Source organism: Neodiprion lecontei, chromosome 6 (assembly GCF_021901455.1).
Source record: "Neodiprion lecontei isolate iyNeoLeco1 chromosome 6, iyNeoLeco1.1, whole genome shotgun sequence".
In the NCBI taxonomy this organism is placed as follows: Eukaryota; Metazoa; Arthropoda; class Insecta; order Hymenoptera; family Diprionidae; genus Neodiprion; species Neodiprion lecontei.
The window spans coordinates 1491701-1514684 of NC_060265.1; the positions used below are offsets into that span (position 1 = coordinate 1491701).

The 22984-nt window shown below is 44.1% G+C and overlaps 1 protein-coding gene across 5 annotated transcripts in view; it reads right to left on the reverse strand.

Annotated features, from left to right (window-relative positions):
* The window catches only part of LOC107217056 (leucine-rich repeat-containing protein 24-like), a 173439-nt gene that overhangs the window by 38736 nt on the left and 111719 nt on the right, over positions 1-22984 (reverse strand). For 4 of the 5 annotated variants that reach the window (XM_046744021.1, XM_046744023.1, XM_046744020.1 and 1 more), the window contains one exon: positions 21598-21694. The exons of the other annotated variant lie outside the window; for it this stretch is intronic. The gene's annotated coding sequence lies outside the window, so the exon portion shown is untranslated. The remainder of the gene's footprint in view (positions 1-21597; positions 21695-22984) is intronic. 5 annotated transcript variants of the gene reach the window in all.

The window sequence follows — 22984 nt, forward strand, 5'->3', positions numbered from 1 at the left end:
TGAGAAGGAGAAGAAGCAGCGGCGGTGAAAGGCCTTGGAAACTTGAATGAAAGTAAGAAGGGGGGGGGGGGGGGGGGGTCGGAAAACGTCCAGGGATCTGGTCAATCCAATTCACCGCAAGTATTTTTTAAGCCACCTCTCAAGTTTCTACCTACCTACCAACCTCTTGCGCTTTGCTTCATTCCGCGGCTCGTCTTTCACTCTTGATTCTACCGGACTGTTCGCACAGGCGTTGAACCCGCGGCTCCGACGGGAGGGTAGAGCTGGTATTTTTTTTTTTTCTTTCAACCTTTTTTTTTCTTTTTCGGGTAAGGAAGTAAAAATCAACTCTCCTACAGCCCGCGGCATGAATGCTGATGGATTATTGCATGTCCCGGTACCGTTACGATATTCCACTCAGTCGCGACAAGGGAGGACCGCCCTTACATTTTACCACGCGTTTTTAATTCGGCCGGGTAATAAAATAGGAATGCTGTTGCCCCGCGGCCCCTCGGCAGCGATACCCAAGGAATAAAGCCGCCAGCTGCGACTCGAACTTGGATGGAGGATCAGATCACAGATTTACGATCCAGGATATCTGATGTACATGCTTCTTCCTCTTTATTGGACATACGCGATATATCGACGCACCGGCCATTTCGGAATGCCGATCGTTTCGGGGAAACACTATCGCTCCTGATTAGCCGAGGCGCGCGTGACGGTTACGCGATCGATATCACGGACAATAATATTCGGGAAATGTCTTTTCCGCGAAAGGCGAATAATCCTCACTCCCAATCATCCTGAGAGGTTGAATTATCAATCGTATATGCACATCGGCGTCGAAATGACGCGAACGAATCCATTGAAAGGAAGGAAATAACGGAGGACGAAACGTAGGGAATTATTTTTCGACACACGTCGCGATCCGCCCAAGTATCGGTTAAATAGTAATACCTACAACCGTTGGAAAGGGGTGTGTAGATTCGAGTGCAATCTCGTAATGGCGGTGAACCAACCTATTACCAGGCGACTAATATAACGGCGCCCATTCGACCTGCGGAATAATAAACGCGATGGATGTACATATGTATACATATACGTACGTATGCAGAAGTCCGAAAGTCGACATGTTGGAAGTCACGAGGTAAAGTGAGACGTATAAAGGCGATGAGACTTTACTTCCAACAAGTTTTAAAATCGTGCCACGAATGAAACTGATTATTTGACGGTTAAGAATGAAACATTTTTCCGAAGCTGTCGAAGTCACGAACATACAGACAGGCAGACATATCGTTCCAGATTTCCAGCAACGATTCTCATTCAAAATATTCCCTCGTCGTCCTCCTAATCCACGTCTCGATCACGATGTTCGGGCGTCAGAGATCGAGAGCCTCGACCAGGTCCGGTTGAAAAATCACTCGGCATCAGTTGTCGTCGGTCGGGAATCCGCAGAGATAGCAGCTCGGTGGTTTTAGATGGACGAACGGATAGCGGTGACCAGCACGAAGCCGGCTGACTAGCCTCGAGGAACAAAGGAGGCCTGATACTTAATTTACCGGCTCACGAGGTGGAACAAGGCTCCCCGAAGAGCCTGTCCGTCCTTCTGTCAGTCGTATAAATATTTAACGGACTTACCAACAAGTCAAATCAGCCGCGTCCACCTCCCTCGAGTCGTCCTTCAGGCCCGAACCTTAAACCCCAACGTCTGCGTGTGTTCCACCAGTGATCGATTCGTGATTCGCCATTTCAAACTGCGAAACTTCCGACTCCTCGTTCGCCGATCACTCGCAAGTTCGAAGCCGAAGTATCGACGATTCATCCGGTGATGAAATCAAATCGTCGCGTCCCCCAGAAATGCTCCTCCGTCGACGAGCGTTTCAAAATCGACGCAATTAGCCGAAACATGGCTGCCACTTTGCCCCCTCGACCCTTCTTCGTGCCAATCAGCCAACAGCACGGGCACAATTCCCAACGACGTAAATCCCGCGCGATTCCGGCTCATTAACAGGCCCACCAATGGTCCGTGCGACACTCCCGATCCACTGTGAGTACCAATGTCGGATATTGAATTTGATTGAAGTTTGTTCGCGGTGTACTGTCGAATACCGATTCATTTTTTCCCGCGATGCTCGCTGTCCTCGAATCGAGTTTCAGAAGTACGATTAGGTATACAGCCTGCAGAGTTTCACCAGCATTTTTTAGGAATATGCTTAAGAGGCGAAACGAAAATCGACAGATTCGATACGAAGGTCTTTGACAATTTGCGAGCAACGAATTTCTAGCGCGATAAGTAACGCGAAGAGAATTTCTATAACACGCTTTGCTCACTCAGCGTAGCATCAGAGTTTGGTACAAGGTTCGAGACTCCCTACGTCGAGGCGCAAATTTATCATCAGCCAAACGGCGATTCGGTAGAAGCGATTTTGGGATAACTGGATGATCGTTGTGACGAAGAAATGAATCGAAGGGGGAAATAATTCTTGAATTATTACGACTCGTCGTTTTCAAACAAATCAATTACATCCCTTGTGCCAAAAAGTGAAAATGAAATACGAAAGTACGTCGGCGACGCGGATCGATTGAGGTTGGAAAAATTTAATATCCACAAGTTGACTGATTTTTCTCAGGGTTATTTTCACTTCACTTGTTAGTGGTATCGATTCGATTCTATTCGGTTGCCGCGCCTGCGGGTTTCGAAGAACGAGGCTTTAGGATTGCCACTTGATTCTTATCGCAAGTTTAGCTCGCCTCAAGTACTGCTTACTTATTTGGTTGTCGGCTCCCGGAAAGTGCGTCTTGAAAATTGTAATTTCCTTTATGAACGGGCGGCCGAAATCCCAGCCTGTCAGAACGGAGAATATATCCGATTGTGAACCGCTTCTCGTTTCCACTCGAGTATTCAAGATTTTATTAAGCTGGTCCTCGTCGCGTTTTCACTCCAGTTGTGTCGCCTAAAATGTCGATTCGTTTTCCGCGCCACGCCGCGTATAAAGGCAAAGAATTTAATACCCCGCAAGGAGATTGCAAACGTTACGAAAACTCCTGCTTTTTTCTGAACTCGTAGTTCTTTTGTAGACTGTTTTTTTCAATATTTCCCACCAATTTTTCTTTTTTACTTGGAGTAATTAAAAGATTTCAGCCGATAATTGCATACCGTGTCAGGTTACGAGAAGGGCGTTTCGTTCGTGGTCGAGTATTCGTAACTGTGATAGGGAGTTGCAATTTTATTGGTGAAAAAAAAAAAAAATAAAAAATAACAAAAACAGATAGAGCACGAGGGGAAATGTTTGTTGCCTGTTGACAACCGGAAAGATTCTAATAAAAATAGACACCGATGCCGGTTATAAATTGCCGCATCAATGCTAGGAGAAGAATGACAAATGATTATGTTTTAAATTAAGGGTGTAGGTATCTGTGGGTTCAGGCATGGAACGAGAGAGAGAGAGAGAGAGAGATAGAGATTCATAGTCGGAAATTATTAATCATCTCAATATATGATGATAATAATAAAAATACGAAAATACCTAGCTCGCAGTTTTCCGAGGTTCTAACTCATTTCACGTCTGGAACTTGCGTCCCCGGTTCTCTTACTTCTTCTTGTTCTTTCTTCTTCATCATCTTCTTTCAGGACCTTCGGACAATATTCCATCCGTCAACAATACAGATGACAATGCTGCCAGGGAGTTTCGCATCGTTTCGAGAAAAGCTCTATTCCGCGAACTCGGGGAAAGGAGTAAAAGCGCGCTTGCGTTATTTCCACGCGATCGTCAGGCGAATTCAATCCTCCGGAGTTCGCCAGCAGCGTGACTATTTGGCTCGGACTCAAGGGCCCGAAACTCGGTAACACACGACGACGATCACACCGTGTAGAACACCTACGGTACTCTCATTTGTGTTCTGCAACTTTCCCGCAACTACGGGACACAGCTAGTACAATAAGGCAATAGGCGCGACGTAATGTCCTGCAATTTCCAGGCGCAACGGAAGGCCGGAATGTCCGTAGGATATGCAACCGCCATGAAGTCAGCCGCGCTTCTCCGTCCCTCGGCGAAGGTAATTCTTTCGCTTGGTGAAACTCGGAGATTTATATTTGATTCGGTCGGCTAAATTTATCCCTTACTTTTTCATTGCGAAGCTGAGCTTTACAACGGTGTATCTGATACGCTGCGCGTATATCCGATGTCTTTCCGTACAAAAGAAATAGATACGACAGCGGCGAACCATCAAATATTCAGGACCTCGTGTTCGTCCGCTTTCTAGCCGCGCTGACGTAACCTCGTCTCGCGGAATAACACCGAAAGTGGATTAATTGCGTGAACGGTGTAAGAAACGCCTCGGAACTTTCCGTGGCTCCAACTCATACGCGTCAAAATGAGATCCGTATCTCCTCGTGTGTGTCTCTATCCTTGTTTTTCATCTGGAGTTTCTGCGTTCGAAAATTCGTGTGTCTACAATTCCCGGAATGGATATATCCGCGATAGAACGAACGAAGAAATCCTATCCGTCAGCAATTCATTTCCTTCGGAGAATCATTCTCGATGTATACGATTTGATTGGTCATAATATTGTTTCGATAAAACACACCGTTACCCAATGTTTGAGGACCAATTTCATCCAGATTGGTTTTTCCGGGCTTCGCCGGCATGAATTTAGTTGTACGAGGAAGTCCTTGGATACCGTACGTAAGAAGGACGAACTGTAACGAATTTCGGTTCAATATTTATACGATTTCTTCTCAATCTATTAATCGCAAAGCATCGATGACGCATTACTTTCACAGTACTCTGTACGTTCGGACCCACTGACGCCTCTTGGAGGGCCCGAGGGCCTCATCAGGTTTCGACGTCTGGGTTTCAAAGGCAACGTGTGACTTGAGAAAGAGCAGAGAACCATGTATCGTCGATTTACGATGTTTAGATAAAGAAAACCCCGCGGTCCTCGCTAAGCCAGCTAAAAAATTCCAAGAAAAAAAATTAAGAACTCTTCATGGGAACGAGAAAAGTGTCTCTCCCCTAGAAAAAGGCGAACCAATAAAGCTCGAGAAAAAAAAAAAAAAAAAAAACTACCCTTTCTACGTAAGCAGGACCTGCATGTCACTTGATTGAAAAAAATCTAGTTTTTTAGTTGTAATCAAACCAGAATCCAGTCAACATCAATTATCCACAACAAACACATCACCAATTCCATACATTGTACGTTTTCCTTCCAATATCTAAAAGATTTCGCGAGTAAAAACAAGACGTATCGGAGTTTACGGATTACAAAATTGCGTCTATTTAAAACCGAGCTTCGTTCGTCCCCTGACGTGGATTCCGTCGACTAGCCAAGGACGCATTATCCTCGAAGATCAGAGCGGGGTTCGCGTCGTCCTTCCTTCTTCCCACGTTCGGTGTATACATTATTATACCCCGAACAGCAGGTTGGAGGTAGCGTTAAAGGGACCAGCTTTCTATTTACCCGGTGACTATAACGCAGGAACTTTGTCAGGTTCAGAGGCAGGCAGCGGTTGGCTTACTTACACAAGACTTTAGATAGAGGCTGCGGTTAGTCGGTGATTAATTGCGAATCAAGGGTTGAAGTTTGACGTTTCTCAGCTCGTCGCCGGCGAATACTGCATGGAAATCACTCTCCGACGACTCGGTTCAGCCGCTGCTAATTTTAGTTCTCCCGCAGTCGCCGCGTATCTCTCTCTCTCTCTCTCTCTCTCTCTCGCTCTCTGTTTAACATATAATAATCCGTCGGCATGCACTCGGTAAGTGCACGGAATACCGATAACCGCACAGCTTTCGTCGTTCTCCAACCCTCTCCGTGTTTCTGTAACTTCTCTGTATCTCTGAACGCGCAATTAACCCGTTTCGTTAGCTTCTCGAACGATCCAAAGAGCCGTCGTACGTACGTGATGCAATGTAATTGAGCGTTTAATCCACTCTGTCGATTTCATTTACCTTCAGGTAACGGGCCACGGTTTCAACGTCTGTATATCTTCGTGTATAATAAACTGCACGTGTGATGAAAAAAATAAAATATATAAACCCAGCGGGTTTAGGCACGGTAATTATCAAGGATTGTTTCATCGAGGCGGCTGAGGTGTCAACGTCATTCGAAATCATTTCGTGATCTCCGAAATCATACTGAAATCGATAATGTTGAAACAAAATTCTGCATTAGTAATCATCGAAATAATCATTGTTATTTATGAGAAATCATTTGAGATTGTAGAAATCTGTTTCCCATTTCAAGAAACCATATGAAATCACGCAATCAAGGTATGATTCATCTGTCAAGTAATATCTCGCAATAGCTCTGTAAGAATAAAATGTAAGCAATCACGAAATACGTAATCATGGCGTCAATTATTGGTCCTGCGAAACAGTACGTGATGATTATTCATTCGAATACCGGTTAATATAGCTTTCTTGGTACGGGAGTGAAGTTCAACGATCCATTATTCGAATTCTGATTATCCACTGCTTGCATAATAATTTCGCTGTAACGAGTCAAGAGTTTTTTTCCGGATTGCCTATAATTATATCTTCTTAACGGATGTTAACACGATGCGATGTCGAGGTAAAAAGCTTCTCGGCGATATTCCATTTCAGCCATTCTTTTTTATTTATTTATTTTTTTTTTGTTACAATTAGTAATAGAAAAGAAGAAGAAGAAAAGTATAACGAGCGACCAAATAAAAGCGTAGGAATGCTTTTAAATCTCGCGGCTATGCTTCACTTTTTAACAATTATCTCAATTTACCGAAAAAGTCAAGAGAACAGACAAAGAGAAAAAAGACAAAAAAAAAAAAATTTAATGAAAGCTCAGCGAAAGATACACAAAATGGTGAGCCAAAAGCAGAGCGAAAGGGGAGAAAAAGTACAGCCACAAACCCGCCTCATGAAGAAAATAAAAAGCACCACTCCATTCAGTATTCACAGACACCAATGCTAGTCTTGGATTTATAACCGAGCTGCTACGTAGCGAATCAAAAACGTGCAAAGTTGCGTCTGAAATATTCCTTAACAATACACTTTTTTGTTCCCCAGTGTAATTCCGCGTCCTCGAGGTTTATGGCGTACCTTTATACATAAACGTGTAACGCGAGTACTTTCTTATTTTTTTTTTTTTTCTCTCCTCACTCATTGAGTCTCGTTTACGCCGCTCTTCCTATTCGCCCCCCCCGCCCCTTCCCTGCAAGTTCACCTGCAGCACGGTGAAAAAAGTGGGTGGGCAAAGGTAGATAAGTTATACTTTCTCGCAGGTTCAGGTCGTCGTCACCGTCGTTAGAGGCGGCGGCTTAGCCGAGGTTCGACCGAGGCGTTAAAGTACCCGCAGATTTTATTTGGCACGGATTCAAGATCGTAAATTGATCGCAAAAAACAGCGTAACACGAGTCCCGCGTATGATCCATATATCATCGGGATTAGGTAACTCGCACATGGATGAATTTACACGTATGTACGCCGGTAGGTTAAACACATACAAGTACAGTTTGGCTTATTACGGTAAGTAGAGCCTTCAGACCGCCGCTACTCCAAGTTCTCCGATATTTTTCAAGCCGACGTTTTACCATTTTACCATCCGCGTACGTCCGTACGCGCGAATTCCCAGAGCGCGAGAGTTTGAGTAATTTGTCTGATACGTTGGATCTTACGAATTCGCATTAATCTTTATAAAAGGAATCAAAAAATACATTATATGTCTATACATGTATAAAAAACGAAATAGCAAGCATTGGATAAACGTGAATGAAAACGAGAAATGGAATGGAATTAATTCTGGAGATACCTGTAACCCCCAAAGCAGAAAATATCGCAAATCCGCGATTCTGCAGACGTTATTCGTCACTATTTCAGGCATATCCCGATTCCCGTGGATCGTTTAATCATCGTTAGCAATCAGAGGCCGTACCCCGAAATCTATGAGCGAAGCGGAAAGATGAGAATAAACACAAACCGAGAGAGACAAGATGGATGCAGAAAAATTTCTCCACCTTAGGGTGTTTCAGTCACGTACAAGTTGATTCATTGGCCCGGCTTATCGTCTCGTTGCGTACCATACTTATTTATATTTCAAGACCGCGTGTCTATATACGTTGTACGGCTGTATATATTTATAATGTAAACCTTGATATCTGAAAATTTGCGACCTGCGATCCTGAGACATTGACGGAAATTACTTTTTGCCGCCATTGTCAGGTGTCACATTGTATAAAATGAAAAGAAAACAAGGCATGATAGAAAAAAAGAAAAACTACAAAAACGCAGTTTGCAGAAACGAAAAATTCTTCTCGAAAATTATTAATGACTTAATAGTGGCTGTACGCAAGCACGTATAATATACATATATTTCATGGTGTGAATAAGCCGCAACGGCAGCGCGTAAGGTTTCATTCGCTTTTCTCTCTCTCTCTTTCTTGAAAATTGGCGTTGGTGTGAAGAAGAAAAACGTGTGTTAATCGATCAAACTTTGCAGAGCTCAACCTGCAGCAGCGAGTCTGCGGAGTATTTCCGAACACCGTTACAAGCAGGTTAATCTTGACGAGCGAATGAATAAATTGAGTTACGTAAGAAAAGCAGGATTTACTAACCGTTGAAAGAAATTATTTTTCGAACAAACCGCGATGTCTTGATTTTCGAGATCCGTGCCGAGAAGTTCACAGAAAAATTAAACCCGAGAAATTGAATTCAGACTCTTTCCAGTCGTTATTTTATTTTTTTTTTCTTCTTCTTTTCCTTCCTTTATTTCTCTTCCTTTCTTACAAGCACAACCTTGCAGTTCGGAATTTTCAACCGTAAGCTGAGGGTCTGTCGTGACACCACCAACATGGGGTGAATATAAAATGCAAAACATCACGTCGATTGAATTTCGCACGATATCGTAGCACGATTGGCACGGATCTCCGACGTACCTACGAGTTGCGCGTTATATCAAATGATATTGATATATTCGAGAACGAATCGAAGGATTCGCGGTTGAAAATCAGTCAAAATTACATGCGGATCGTGCGATTTTGCAATATTTTTTTCAGTACGGCATTCGCGAAGAAATTTCTTCCGCAAGTTCGACGCAGCTAGGCGAGTCGAAATTCTTTTTCCCGTTCATCTTAATCTGCTCTGATGTTCAACAGCGCGGTGCGAAAAACGAACAACAATCTTACGGCGAACAATCGACAGCCAAAGTCGTAATTAACGGATTCGTTACCACTATCGGAACATTATTTTGCAGACGAGTTTTGTGTTATTAGGAAAAATTTCTACCCCGAAAGAAAATCCCGGATAAATTTCTACCGAATCGATTATACGTATACGGTATATTCCGTACGGAATCAACGTCGCTGAATTTCAGTTTCAGCGACTCGAAATTGGCGAATTGGCTCCCGGTATTCTTGGATACTTGCGGGGATGAGGCCGGAACACACAACTTAGATTGGAGATGGAATCGTGCCATTTCCGGTTACCAAACTCCACCCTCCTCGCTCCCAGTTGTTACTAACGAAGCGGTGCCTCCATACATTTGCCTTTCACCCTCGTCGGCGGCTCCACGCGGCTATGTTGCAAAACCCGTCCGGGAATTTCCTCGGAGTTAAAGCGCCAAAGGTGGTATAATATCTGCCGTGAAGGGAAATTCGGCTCGCCGGATAAAAACCATTACGAAATTTCTTTTCTTATCTAATTTTCTTCCCTTTTTTTCGTCTTCATCCGTACCTTTCTTCGTTTTATTCCTCTTCTACGTACACACACACACACACACATATATATATTTTTGTTATATTTGCTGCAGGTATAAAACGTTTTGCAAAAAATCCGAGAGACTTGCAGTCTGGACAAACTGTTTAAAAATAATTAAATTCAGATATGCTCGGTAAGCGTCGACGCTGCGGTAAAAATGAGTCAAAAATAATAATAATCGCGGCGATGAGAGGAAATCAGATAATATCGCCGCGTAGTCGTCAATGAGACAGGGGCAGGGGGTGGGGGGTTTGTTATCGTTATCGGTATGTTATTTGATCAATTTGTTTTTATGTTTATTTATTTTTTTCCAACTACTAATTGAAAATTGACGATCCATTAAGCATCCCGTATATCATAAATCCTTGTTATAGATACGGTCTATATTTATATGTATATATATATACATATATGTAATACAAACGATGAAAAATACGCGATCCCTAAAGAGATCCGTTTGCAAGTAAATATGTGAGAAAGTGTGTGCGTAGATGTATATATATAAAGGTAAATATAAAAATGAGGCATAAAGCAGGGTCGCGTATTCTGTTGAAAGCCTATTTGCTTTAAATAAACGATACTTTATATTTCCAGTCGATACAACAACGCGGGGGGAACGTTTCCACCCCTTGCAACTCGGTGTAATCGATGCCGTAAAGGCTTTTCTCGAGGCACACGGGCCTCGCCGCAATCTCCTTTCAATTTCCACCATATTTTTTTCATCGCTGTTCCCGTATTCCTTTAAAGGTAATATATATATATATATATATATATATATATATATATATATTATCCGCTCCGGAAAAATACGTGGTATAATACGAATCAATTATGCATGCTTCATGAATTAACGATTACATCACATCAGTTTTCTGAAAATTTTTCTCAAAGAAAGACAATGATACCCTTTCACAAGTACGTTACAAAGTGAAATGCGGAACAAGGCGAAGGCGGAAATTAGGAGCGAGGCAAAAAAAGAAATGAAAAGAAAAGAAAAGAAACGAAAAAGAGAAGAAGAATAAAACCGCCTCGAGCCCGAGAAACGTAGTAGGAAAAACGCGAAAAGTGAAGCGCAGCAGCGTCGTAGGCTTCTGGAACATACTCGCGGGAATATCGGGTCAAGTTGGCCTGAGGAATAAAGCGGCGCAAAAAGCTAGCGGGTTGACTACTTACGTAGTAGCTTCACCCTCCTCCCCCTCACCCCTGAACACGAGTTCACGTTGAAGTTCGCCTCGGTTCAGGTGCTTAGGCCTCAGCTCGAGCTCCGTTCTACGGGTGGGTATAAAAAATAAGGCCACGCGCGCAAGAATTGCTCGGTGCAAAAAAGCTCCGCGCTGCAGCAAATGTCGAGATCCGGAAAACACTCTGCCACCTTTTCTACCGCGTTTAGATCCGGACTGCGAGATTACCCAACGTTTTCTCGCTATTGTGCCGTTTGATCGATCGTTCGCAATTCAGGATATTCTCTGTTCTACTTCAAATTTACTGCAACAATTATTTCATAATACAATATGCATACGATATACATATACGTAGATACGTATAAATATATTTCTCCAGGTGTCTCAGAATCAGGAGGTTCTGATAATAATCTGAATGTTGGGAGAAAAACAGAAAAGAATATGTTTCGGTACGAATGGACGGAATAAAAGAGCGCCTAAGGTAGGTGTTGCAGTTATCGACCATTTTTCGTTGCATCTGTTTGATCCCTGGTTCCAAAATTACCAAGAAATAAATTTGTAGTGTTCAACCCTCTAGCGATTGATTTCAGTAATCGAGAAATTCACAATTTGTGCCGTCAATTTATAATTTTGCAAAATAAAATGTTCAACAATCGGGTCTAAGCGTGTCAATAACCGATACGCACTTACCTCAAGTCCAAAACCGAAACTTTTATCAAGCGAGAAGAAAAAGAAGAATCGGCACACGATTCACCCTTCCAAAGCGATACGTCGAGTCTGATTTGATTCTTGATTTCCGAATAGGATAATAATTCAGCAGTCCGCACCGTCCGACGACTGTACATTTTCGTTATTCAAAGCGTGTTTTTCAACGCTGCAGCAGCGGGCAGGCTGCGCGTGAATTTGGAACGGAAGGAGTTCGCCGGAAGTTGGGTCAGTTCCGGGGTGGTAGAAAAATTTTTGCAAACGAAGCTACGACAGGGCGAAGCGGTCCGGGGGGTCAAAGGGGTGGCTCATAATCGGGGTAATGGGAAAACAAAGCATGCTACACGTGTGCTGCGCCTGGAGCGAAACAGCCATCGCGGTGCGATGTGACGGGCATGCGTTATACGCGACGCTTTCCATCCCCCTGCGGTTCGAGGGTTGGGAGCAGCTAGGAAACGGGGCACGTCTCCCCTTATTTCGGGGGCGCGAACGCACGCACACACGGCTGTTCGAAGTCAACGGCCTTGTTTGGCACCGGAGCCGCACGCTAAGTACTCTGAAACGTTAAACTGACAATGAGACTCATTGTCAGTCGTGGTGACGGCGGTGGTGTCGGAACGCCGCGGAGGGAGGGGGAGGAATAGGGGGTGCGAGAAACCCGGTCGAGGGAAAATGACGGCGGAAACCCGGAGCGAAAGGAAAACTCGGTGAAACTCGGCGTGATTCTTGTAATGCCGGGGTACCCCTGACAATAAGTCGAAATTACCTGTGATTCCGTGTTTCATTCATAGGTATACCCGGCAAGAAAAGATTTAATTTTCGCAAACGATGAGACGACGAGACGATGTCTTCGTTCCTCTATTTTCTCATCGCCTTTGGCTGTATTACCGAACAACGATTCGAAGAGGCCGTACCTGGTGTACAGTTGCGCGATCCGAGGCTGCAGGATGGATCTCACTGGGATGAATCAAACCTCGATCGTTAATACTTACTATCTACTATACATTATACACACCTATAATCTACTAGGCAGGTATGAACGATAATCTGCTGGGCAATCTGATTAGTTTTCATTCGGCGGAATCTGCGAGACGAAAACCGGGCTCTGAGGCGTGGAAAGTCAGGCGTGACTTCGACTTTCGAGTCCCCCGTTCATCCCCTTGGACCTCCCCCCAGTTCGCAGATAACCAAGAGACGATTTCGCGAAGCGTGGAAATCGCTACGGGACCTCTGCCAATCAGTCGGTCGGCAAGAATTGGCAATTTCCGTCTTCGAGGAGTGTGGAGACAATGAAATTAATCCGAAGCTTAACGGTTGAGGCGCAGGGAAGCGGAAGGACAGGATAGGGAGCCGGGAATGCACCGAGAATTTCAACCCTCGGCGAATTACGCATCGAGACGGGTTTATCTCCCCGTTGCGAAACGGCAGCCCGGTAACGGTGCTGCAATGCATCTGCAATGACACGTCGACTAATGCGTTATCGTACCCTGGTCCGAGGACACGCAGGTCCTTCTAATGGACTCCGGGTGGTTCCAGTAAGACCCTTTCGGTCACGGAATTAATTTTTTTTTTTTTTTTTGGGGACGGAAGTGCAATTTTACATTTTCTATGTACTTTTTAACGCTGTTAATGAAACTAAAAACAACCCCTAAAATGGGGTGAAACCGAGGTGAATTATCAACATTGTTTTAGACAGTGTTCCGAATATTTATTTTAAGACGGGACGATTTAAGGCCGAGAATAGATGCAAGGAGGAAAAAAAGTATCCCTGTGGATTGGATTTTCTAAATCTAATGACCATTCCAAGATCTTTGTTTGTCAACCAATAAATTCCAAGTCTTTTTGGTATACGTTTTATATTATATATTCATTTACAACGACGATAAACTATTATGGATTCGCGAAAAATCCCGTTCCGTTCCAAAGTTTGAGTAATATTTCAACCCAGAGATGCAAAAAAATTCAGGGTTATGCACGGAGTATAAGAAAAATGACAGAAAGAGTCAAGGTATAAATAACGAGAGGTACAAGGTAACGGCGATCAAATAACACCCCACACTTGCTTCCCTTTAACCGATCCTCGTCTCTCTCTCTCGCTCTCTCTCTCTTTTTCTCTGCTCGTCTTCGACGTCAAGGATATCTTGAATGCCCCCGAAATACAAAGCTAGCCATGCACACTGCGTCGTGCGTTTCTCGTCACCCCCATTCATCCAATCCTCGTCTATTATACCTCAGCCGCGTGTTGCGCGGTTCTACCCCCGCGTACAGGGTGGAAAGTATGATACGGCCGGCATCCGTCGGCGCCATACTTCACTCACCCAAGTATTCATGGGGTTTGCCTCGGTTCGTCTCGGCCCCGACATACGCGGCTCTACCGGCACGTAGGTATAGAGTCGGGCTTCCGGCTCGACCACAATGAGGCTGCGAGGGTCACAATAGGCCTCGACTCGCCCTCCCGAATCACCCCCTAGAATTTCCCGCATGCAGCTTTTAGCGTCCCTTCCTACCCCGTTTTCACTCCTTCGCCATTTTTCATACCCCATGATACTTGATTGTCGTTGTAGGTTCTTCCGCCGCTGAAGACAATGAAATACACCCGTTGCACCGGGGTTGCTTTTCCAACCCTCCGGCGTGATGAAAGACGGTGCGAAACCTCTCAAAAGAAGCTGCAGGCTTTTAACCTCTTTCCAGGGTTTAGAGTTTTAAAAGCCGGGGAGAGGATTCTTTTTCCTTTTTACGGTGAGACGGGGCAACAAGTTATCCCGAAAATCAGTATCCGTTCGACGTAAGACGGCTTGATATCGCTCCCCGTCTTTTCATTCTCTTCTTTTCGCACGGTTTGTTTTTGTATAATTAAATTAGCGAGGGCTACGCGGTGACGTTTGCGACACGGCTTTACTGCAGTGTCAGGCGGTTCCTTGGCGGGGAAATTATTGACCCCAAGACGGTATAAACGTCGCGAAAGGGGTGAAGACCCGAGGCCTGGTTCGGCGCAAAAAAGAAGATATCTCAGCTTCTATCTACTCAATTTTCTAATTTAAAACTCCCAAGGCAACTTTATCTCCTGTTTCTTCTAAATTAACTTCCCTTTTTTCATCCTTTTTTTTCTGCCCCCGTGACTCCTTTATTCAGCTGATCCTTTTTTCCCTTGTCCGTCATTCCGTTAATCCGTTTCCCATCACTCTTAAGAGTTTTTAGATTGCGTAATAACCTTTCTGAGTGACAAGTCTCTACGCGACCAGGGAGAATATCGTAGATATCTACTCACGGAATATATATATATATATATATATATATATATATATATATACATATGTATTATTAAACAGGTATATTATACAATAAAATTCCAATAGTATAATTTTTATGCAAAATCTTCTTCCAAGAATACAGTCAATCTTACTATCAGTTCATGTGAATAAGAAGAATATTGTATAAGACAGAATTTGTGTAAGATAACGAAAAAGATTGAGACTGCATAACGAAGGTTTGTACAACAAACGAAAAGAAGGAGTTTGTCTAATATCACTTTATAAGTTATAAGAAAAAAAAGTGAAAAGAAAAATGGTGTTGATACACCTTTAATGAGGTCAGCTGACGTGCGATGAATTTTCTTTCAGAACTTTTACGACGATCTTTTATTTTTCCAATAATTGATCCTACTTTTCAACCGTAAAATCTAATATTCGAAAAGAGTTTCTTTTTTTTATCGCAATGAGATCAGAAATTCGAAAAAAATTGTTCGAAGACGGTGAGATTGGTAAAAAAAAATTCCATATCACGCAATCGATCGTAATAAACCAGATTCACGCTGTAAAGACTGCAGAAGATACGACTGTTTAAATTACCATCAACGTACCAACGCCTTGTGAAAATATATCCGTTCTCTTCTTCATTCTCTCATTCCCTCAATTCTTTCGTACTAACTTTTTTTTTTACGCTCTCTTAAAAATATTACCGGATTTCAAATTCGACGAAATATCGATGTGCCCAAATACTGAAGAAAACGGAATGCAGGGCGTTCAAATAGATTGTAACACGAAACCGGCAATGATTCTAATAATATTAAAAAAAAAAAGAAATTAAGCGCCCACCCGAATAGTCTACAAATGGCCTCTTTAAAATTACAACTCTCCGCGGCGCTGCAAATAAAGTTCCTTTCAAAATATTCCGTGCTTTATTTTCCTCGCGATATTCCCAGAGCGAATATTCTTCACCAGCAATCGCGTAAATATTCGCAAGATAAACGGCAGAAGCCCGGGACGCGACGTCGAACTGTCGCTAGTGCATGTTTATGTAATCTCCAAAGTTACTTTGGAAAAGTTGGAAGAGCTAGAACCGTCCTTGCGGAAACTAGATAGGTAGAAACCCGGCCGAATATGCGAAAACTATACCTAAGAACCAGGCGCCTAGATCCCCGAATTTCGCAGGGTCCGCCCTTCAACGAGTGACGGGATCAACGATCAGCCGTCGTTTTCGCGCGGCGCTATTTTCCCGCATTTTTAGTGCGGAAGGTGGCTGAACGGGTTTCGGCGTTGCCTACTTTTATGCCGGAGGGTTGCGCGTGCAAAGATCGCTTTGAGAAAAGTGTAACGGGCGAAGGGTTCGGACGACGTTAGGAGACGAGGGCCAGCCGGCATCGGTGAAAATATTTTCACCCTCAATCCTGGTCTTAGAAACAGCATCGGCAGCTCTCATTCAACTCGTTCTCCCTCGGTCACTCTCTCTCTCTCTCTCTCGAAAAATACACGGTCCACCCCGAGGTAAAATTTTGATTGGAGGGGGGTGGCGAGTTTGTTGATTTATTACCGGGATTCATAATTATTATACCCGGGATGAAAAAATCTGACGGCAATCCGCCCGGAGCTTCCGCGTCTGTCGGACGGACAGCATATTATACTCTCGTTCCGACACAACGCAACGATAGTCACCCTCTTTCCAAAAGCCTGCTGATGCTGGAGGTAACGAAAAACGATAATTCCGAGTAAAATGAGTCGCGTTATTTATTTTTCATTTTTTTCCTCGAATTTACATCATTTCGTTATCATTACTCTCTTTACACGTGTCATCCTCGAGTCCGAATGAAAGTGACAAAAAAAAAAACTTGTCTCGCTCAAATTGAAAACCAACTCCACTCTCGTCACCTCTTCAATTTTATTTCTCTTTACACTGTTTGCTTATTACACATGCGAAAATAATTTTTCCCCCGCCCCCCTAAATCGGAAATGTGCCCGGTCAATATTTACAAACTTCCGTGCCTACCACAAGCTGTTTATCACAGAATAACGTTCGCCGTATAAACTGTTAAAAATCCGACGAAACTTGCACGATTTCATCTGAAACCTTGCCATTTCTTGATCTCTGAGTTCTTCCATCGCTTCCTCTTCTTCTATGCCATTGGAATCGTACCTCTTCCGTTGTTACATCGACCGACTAATCCGTGCGTACGACGTATGGAACGGTAAAAAACCACAGTCCGTTGGAGAGTAACGGAATGACGCGATAGGTGAAAAAGTAAAATAGTAGAAAGACGTTGGGAGGTTTCACCGCGTGGAGGCAGATGGTGGTTTTATGGGGTGGTATGCGCTCACAGCATCCGGTTGGGGGAGGACGATAGCGGGAAGGGAGGGACGGAGAGTGTATAGCGTTTATGAAAAAGCAATCATTTATTCCTGACAACGTCATGTTTACGTGTAACTGGATATACACACGCATACATGTATATCTATATATACTTGTGTATACGCAGGCAGATGGAATGTATTTACCGTAGTTCATATATACAACCTAATGTGTGCATACCTATACGCATACGATACGTGTATAAAGTAAAACCCGTCACCCGGTCTGCCCCTGCAGTCGTTTATAACGCTTTTCCGCGCAACATACAAACACTTTTCATTCTCGGCACGCATTAAAATCGCAATTCATAAAGCTTGAAATACTCGTGGCATTTGACGTCCAGCGAATATAGCCGCCGTTTCTCCCGATTCTCCCGGTTTTCCACGGTTTTCACCGTTTCTCCGGCAAACCCGAACGAACACCGACGTAGCTGCCGACCGGGACGAAATAAAGATAAACTATTGCTCTCGCCGCCTTCCATAAACACCCTACACCGAGCGAAACGCTCCGACGCTCCCAGGTCCAAACGGAAAAGCGTAAATAATGATTACAATAATAACAATGATAATAATAATATTAAAAACAACAACAGAAACAACGATAATAACGAAGGACTGGAATTAAAATTTATCACGGGTAAAAGGGTATAATGTATAATGGTGAAACCGTGCAGTGACAAACGAAAGGAATTTTTTCACGAACAAAGGCTCAAGTTTACGATGAAAGAGATCCGGGCTAATTGCGAAAAAATCTGTCTACCTTGTCGCGGTGATATTTTCATTTCTGAAAAATAAATTTAACATTTTAGTTTGACGATTGTCAAGTTTTCGCTTTCTTTCATTCTTTACCACGCCCCTAGGTTTGAACCCGCGATCAAAATTTACGTCCGCCTCTTTTATCCTGTAACATATGTGTAGGGATGTATGAATAATCAGGTAAACGACACAGCGTAACGATAATTCCCTAGAAGAAAGAAAAAAGATCGGAGGGCCACTCTCGCATTTCTTATTACAGCTGAATTACCATCATTATCATACAAACAGGATTTCTTGGATCCTTTCGCTTATCGTTAGTGTACAGCATATATATATACACACACACACACACACACACACATACATACACTCTCCTCATTATTTTTCTCCGAACGTTATCATTATTGATCTCATTATCGTTGTTTTTTGATGTAATTATTATTATTATTATTGTTATTGTTATCGTTATCGTCATCATCATCGTCGTCGTCGTCAGCATTACGATTATTGTTGTTACTAGTATTGTCAATCACCGCCGTGCGCGTTTTCATCAACGAACGGACTATCGATCGGGGTGCAACGGCACGATTCACGGCTGGCTATACGCAATTACTAAGCAACACAACTGGCGATAGATAGAGAAGATAGAGAGGATAGAATAGAAGAGAGAGAGAAGGAGAGAGGGTGGGGAGGGGGCGATACTGTTCTCTAATAAAGTCACGTTCACCGGCCATTCCGTTTATTGTGGGGATGAAAAGTGGCGGGGGTTGGGGCAGGTTCAGGCTCAGGTGTGAGAGGCCGAATCCTGGAGACCGGTTCGTCTCCTGTTCCGCAGCAATTAGAGTGACAATGGACCAGGACTGTCCGTCGTTGATCAATATTGAAGTTAATAGTAACGTTATCGTAATGATTCGCGCTGAGGAAAATCCGTTATTTTGCAATCTTCGAATTGTCCGAAATACGGTAAACCGTGTAATAAAAACGAAACACGCTAATACATCGAAATCTCAATTCCTTAACAATCGTTCCAGGATTACGAAAAAAGTGATTTTTTCCCCCAATATGTCGTCTTCGCGATAACGTTACACCAACTTGAAATAAGTAAAAAATTACATTAAATTACACAAAAATTAATAATAAAAAAGTACACACCGTCCGTGACGTGACCATAACGACACATGGAACATGCGCATCCATATACACGAGTGCACGGGAAATTATAGACAATTGCAATACAGCGCGAAGCGGTAACCGGTGAAAATTCATTGAACCTCCAGGTATTGCAGAACAGTGCGTGTTCCTTGTCCAATTGTTTAATTCCCTAGCGGTTAGGTTGTTGCGATGCAGGATACATAGGTCATGCGGTCTACGTACGTAAAACAGAGATAGCGACGTAGTCTGATGCACCGTTTCCTACAAATTGGCAATATATTTCATTGGTATCAGCTCGGTTGTCCCCGGGGCGAGATTCGCTCCCGATAAGACCGAACGCAAGACCAGACGACGCGGTTTCTCCTCCGCGCATTGCATTCTGAGCGTATGTATAACGTACGGTTTCTCGCATACATCGTGCATGGTACGATAAAGCGCTGAAAAGGATTTCGAAGAGGCGAAGCTCGTGGAAGCTTTTCGCGATGAAAGCGACTATACGCGGTGCATTAAAACAAGTATGTATGTACATACGTGTAGGTGCCGAGGCGTTGTGGTCCTAAGTAGAAGATGGGCAAGGACTCGACGGCTATACGGCGCTTCCAAGAGAGGGTCCGCAGCGAGCCCTTGACGTCGCCCGGAGCAAACGCCAACACCGTTTCACCCCCTCGAGAGTGTGAGTGAGAGAGAGAGAGAGATGGTAGAATGGGTATTAATTGCCGGCAGAACACAGGGCTTCGAGTGCGGCTCCCTTTACCACTTCGGTTCGTTAAGGACCAGCCTGGATGCGTCAAGGATCCGCCTGCGCTACGCGCGGTGCTTATAAGTGCCCTTCGGTATCGGTGACTGCTGAAGCGTCACTTCTATATGCGGCAGCTCCACGTGCGCATTCGCGATTGGCGAGCTTCCAACCGGGGAGGGGGAGGGAAAGCATGCGGTCCTAGTCCCAATTCCAAGTCAGATGTGAGATGAACGTACTTTTTAAATAGAGACAAAGAAAGGAAACGAACTTAAAAAAACGATGTTCGACGAGAGAGAGAGAGAGAGAATGAGGCTGCGCAGGCTTCGGGGACAAACGAGCGGCTATACAGTATCACAGCCGGGTTATTTGTCCGGTGTAATTAAGCGGGGCGCAATTAGACAGAATAAACGGTGAAAGGTTGTCTGGCTTCGTGCGTATCATCCGTCCCGGGGCTTAAGGATGAGAGAAGCCTTAGACCTGCTGCCGACGCGACCTCCCTGGGACTTTCCCTTCTCGCTCCCGCTCGGCGTCTTTGGCATCGTCTTCGACGGGTTCCCCGATCCGCATCCCTATCCCCTCCCCCTTTCACACTGACAGCAGCTTATCGCGACCTGTCAGCGCCCTCGTTAAATTTAATACGACGTCTGATCGATCCTTTACGTATAATTTATTTCTAAACGAATGATATCGGCTGGTAGGAAAAACTGCATCGCCCAGAAATTTTCAACAAACTGCAGCAATCTGTACGCATGCATATATACAGATTGTATAGAAGTCGCGTATTTCAACATTATCGAGAAAATATTAATGAAGAAAGCCAAGGGCGTGAAAGTTCCTAATAAGACCCAGGGTGTGCGGTGTATAACAGCATTGTGGGCGTAATTTTACCAGCCTGTTATCAAAGAATGCCGAAGGAGTCTGGAACGAGTGTGAAACTTCAGAGAGGTTGATGTGACGGGGCCGGTCGAGGAGGAAAGGGAGGGGAGGGCAGCAGCATTGTCATCGTGAAGCGGGAAAAAAACGACGAGGGAGAGGGAGAGGGAGAGGGAGAGGGTGAAGATGCGGCACGCCCGACGATTTGTGGCTTTCGCGTGGTCGGCGATAACGCCGTAGGAGCTTGTACTTTACAAGTGATAATAAATATGCATAATTAGTAGAGTAGGAGAGGAGAGGAGAGGCGTTTGTTAAGGCCGCGGGCTTGCGATGGTTCTTTAAAAGTGTCGGCCTTACCGCCGCCGCCGGCGCGAGGAGAGTAAATAAGAGTTCTTCTCCCTCTCGGCGGGACTTTTCCAAGGAACAATATCGTCCCCATGTAATTAGAGAACCCCCGTCAACCCCCCCTTTCATCCCGCCGCGCGATATCTATACCCTTGCAAGAAGACGAAGGAGAAGAGTCGGCGGCTTCGTCCTACAACCGACGTCGCCGTAATTTCCAACTTCGGTAAAAAAAAAAAAAAAAATGTCGATGGTATCAACGTATTAAATCATGAGGTTCAAGTTGGTAACTTTCGGGAAAATAATTACTCCGCGCCTTTAGGATTGTCCGATACATGTTTAGTTAGCCATGGTAAACAAAACGTACTCACATTTCGAAAATTCAATTCCTAGAAAGTACGTTCTGAAATTTCAAGAATGACGATTTTTCTTCCCGATGTTCCGTTACCGTAATGTTACTAACTTCAGCCTCTGTTATTGAATAAATGTTCGATGTCCGATCATAGCTAAGTCAAAAAACTCACCAAACGCTGGTATTCACCACTGGAGCATGAATGAGGGAAACCAGTCTCAAAAATTGGATGAAAATTTCTCACAGCCTTAGCGGGTTCGGATTTCCGTCTGTAAAGTAAAAAGCAAACGAAAAAAAAATTAACGCGTTGATCTTTCGTTGGTAGGAGGAAAAATTTCCATGCCCGTGGAATTTTCGGAGGTTATTTTTTAGGCGGGAGGAAAAAAAAAAGGGGTGAGCGAGAGACAGTCACTCCTCGACTTTGAGGGATGGAGCTGGAGTTATTTTTTATTTCGGAAAAGCTGCTTACACGGGCTTAGGTCGGAACATAAATCATAAAATATTACAATAAGCTCAAGTCGCGGCCCCGCAAATCTCCGGGAATATTCCCCCCCCCCCCCCCCCCCCCTTTTGCCCGGCGCGGGCGGTGAACGCCAGTCTGGACCGCGTCGTATCGGCCAAATAGCCGGGCAATTTGTGGTTCAAGGAAGGCTGTAACAGGAATAAATTATGGCCTGAGTGTGCGGTCGCGTTATACGTGGGTGGAGATGTTTCCTTGGTGGTTCGCTTTCGCCTGATTTCGTAAGCCTGTTTTCCAGGAACACCCGAGACTATCGTCAAATAATCCTGAATTCGTATCTTCGTGGAAGGCTGTTCGAACCCCTGTACAAAATTATTATTATAGACGTATTTTAGCGCGATGCAATGATTGCCAAAGGCAAATATGACCGCAGGTCAGTCAGGCGCGGGTTTACCTTGGATCGGATTAATGGAACGGACGGATTAATTTGAAACGTTTGATACGCCCCCGCGTGTATTTGCCCAAACGCGAAACTCATTAGAGAATCAAAATTTGAGTATAACAATTCGCGGGATATCGTGATTTCGTCCTTCCGAAATCACTGCCCGCATCTCCCTTTCGGAAAATTATATGGAAACGCGAGGTAAATTTCGCACGTGGAATTGTCTCATTCAGATAATTGTTACGCAACTAACGTTGAAATTGTAAAAGTCTGGTACAATATTTTCATCCTCGTTCTTGCCGCGCTGTTTTCTCTTTAGCCGATGTTACACTTACGCGTGCTAATTGCATGCAGGTGATGCGGAATTTAATTAAGATAGATGTTGCCATCGTCGAGTATCGCAGCGCTCCGAACAACGTCTGCCGCAATTAAGGGCATACGCGTTGCACCTCTCAAGTATACGAAGAATCGAACTTTTTTCGAACGTTATACCTACATGACACACCTATTCTAGGCCAACGGCGAGAAGAGAACACGGAGAAAAGAAGTTGCTCGTTAAAAGAAAACATTAGGAGCGATAGCGAAAATCGTGCGTAAAAAAATTGGAACAGATATAGGTACATCACGGATGTACAACGTGTACACTGTAAGTACAGT